This window comes from Limulus polyphemus, unplaced genomic scaffold (genome assembly GCF_000517525.1).
Source record: "Limulus polyphemus unplaced genomic scaffold, Limulus_polyphemus-2.1.2 Scaffold627, whole genome shotgun sequence".
Taxonomy (NCBI): domain Eukaryota; kingdom Metazoa; phylum Arthropoda; class Merostomata; order Xiphosura; family Limulidae; genus Limulus; species Limulus polyphemus.
In genome coordinates this window covers 343,480-345,913 of record NW_013666237.1, presented here as the reverse complement: position 1 = coordinate 345,913, position 2,434 = coordinate 343,480, and the positions used below count along the sequence as shown (strand labels likewise).

The 2,434-nt window shown below is 34.2% G+C and overlaps 1 protein-coding gene across 1 annotated transcript in view; it reads left to right on the top strand.

The window, feature by feature from the left end:
- LOC106459556 (BDNF/NT-3 growth factors receptor-like) overlaps positions 1–2,434 on the top strand; it is a 60,364-nt gene that overhangs the window by 52,974 nt on the left and 4,956 nt on the right. The gene's annotated exons all lie outside the window — the stretch shown is intronic.

Sequence of the window (2,434 nt, the reverse complement as noted above, 5' to 3'; positions counted from 1 at the left end):
GTGGGTGGTGATGACTAGCTTCCGTCTCTCTAGTCTTACACTGCTAAATTATGGACGGCTAGCGCAGATAGCCCTCGTGCAGCTTTGCGCGAAATCCATAACAAACAAACAAACAGCTTATCGTTTCCGATTCTCCTCACACAATCTCCCTGCAGTTAATAACAAAGAAGTGTAGTTTTGTCAATAGTATTGACACACGTTTTTGCTAAAAGAAAGAAGGAGGATTAGGAGAATTTGATGACTAATTTACAAAAAAAAAATCTTATATATGGATTATATATGAAATATAATAAGGCAGGCATTTTGATAGACAAAAACAAAGCGAAAAAGTTCCCTTGAACCTTGGAAATAAATAACACGTATTTAAAGCTTAGGTTACTACATAAAATTAACTGAGGATAATAATTAGAGTAATAAATATACCAATAAAATAGTACAGAAACCAATCATCTTCCTTAAACCCCCAGTAACGAGTTCAGCATGTAAAAAACAAATACAATGAGTAAATTATTTGTGTACAGGCTCTATATATGGACTGCACGATGGATACCATTGTAAGAACGTTATTTTTTGAAGAAACATGGCGGTTCGTACATGATAGGATATCTGAACACGAACCTGACATCCAAAAACTCAATACTATTGCATTAAGGAAAAGAACGTGGCATATCACAAGCAGATAATATCTTAGCGGATGTTAAGACCTTATCTAAATGTCATAGTTTTTTTGATCGAAAAATTTAAAAATCCGTTTCAATCAGGCAAAATAAACCTTAAATGAACAAATATAAAGATTAGTCTCTGGTGTAGAGGCCAAGCTCATACTAGTTGGAATTAAGGTCGTAAAGAAAAAAATTATTTACCATTGTTAGTTTGTTTCAGCTATTTAAATTTAGTAGTGTTTGATTTTATATTCAATATCATCTGAACCTGTATCAAAGTTCGATTAGCTGAGGACGGTGTTCCAATTTGGTTTCAATTGGATTAGCGAACTTGCAGGTTATCGATAGCCCCTGACGAAGATGCAATATCAATATTAAGTTAATAAAGATATGTTCTGGAGATATAGTTTGTTGTTCTATTTATACTAATAGTAATTTCTTGTAATGGACGAAATAAAAAATAACGTGTGTAATTGTTTACTTACGACACAAGTAGGGGTTAGTAACATGTAAATTGTTTACTTACGACACAAGTAGGAGTTAGTAACATGTGAATTGTTTACTTAGAACACAAGTAGGGGTTAGTAACATGTAAATTGTTTACTTACGACACAAGTAGGAGTTAGTAACATGTGAATTGTTTACTTCGAACACAAGTAGGGGTTAGTAACATGTGAATTGTTTACTTCGAACACAAGTAGGGGTTAGTAACATGTAAATTGTTTACTTACGACACAAGTAGGAGTTAGTAACATGTGAATTGTTTACTTAGGACACAAGTAGGGGTTAGTAACACGTGAATTGTTTACTTACGACACAAGTAGGGGTTAGTAACATGTGAAGTGTTTACTTAGGACACAAGTAGGGGTTAGTAACACGTGAATTGTTTAGTTACGACACAAGTAGGGGTTAGTAACATGTGAATTATTTAGTTACGAAGAAAGTGGGCTTAGTAATAGTTTTTAAAGAAATCACATAGTAGAAAATGCAAGAAGCAAATACATTTGCATGTATTTTTTACTATTTTTCATTTTATTTACTTTGTTTACGAAAATGAAACATTTTATATTATTATATTTATATTATATTATTAGGTAGTTTCAAACAGATCTGGTTTATTTATTTCTAAAAGTTTTGGACTCGGGTTTTCTTCGTGTAAATGTTTACGAGTTAAAATCTGTGATTTCTAAGAAATTCAAAGGATCTATGTACTTTAAATTAATATATATAATAACAATATTAGATTTTTAAAATGATTTCTTTCTGAGCAGCCACCCTCCCCAGTAGCACAGCGGTATGTCTGCGGACTTACAATGCTAGAAACCGGGTTTCGATACCCGTGATGAGCATAGCACAGATAGCCCATTGTGTAGCTTTATGCTTAACTACAAACAAACAAAAGACTAAGATTTCAGCCTTGTACTTTGTTAATATCTAAAAGCAGACTTATGAGATCTGTAGTCGTTAAGAGCATTATGATACTTCATAACGTCTTATGCAGGCAAAGCGTGATCTGTAGATCAGTGATTTGTGTGACATTGTATCATTTTTTTTTGTTTGTTTTTTTTTGGAATTTCGCGCAAAGCTACACGAGGGCTATCTGCGCTAGCCGTCCCTAATTTAGCAGTGTAAGACTAGAGGAAAGGCAGCTAGTCATTACCCACCGCCAACTCTTGGGCTACTCCTTTACCAACGAATAGTGGGATTGACCGTCACATTATAACGCCCCCACGGCTGAAAGGGCGAGCATGTTTGGTGGTATGCAGATTCGA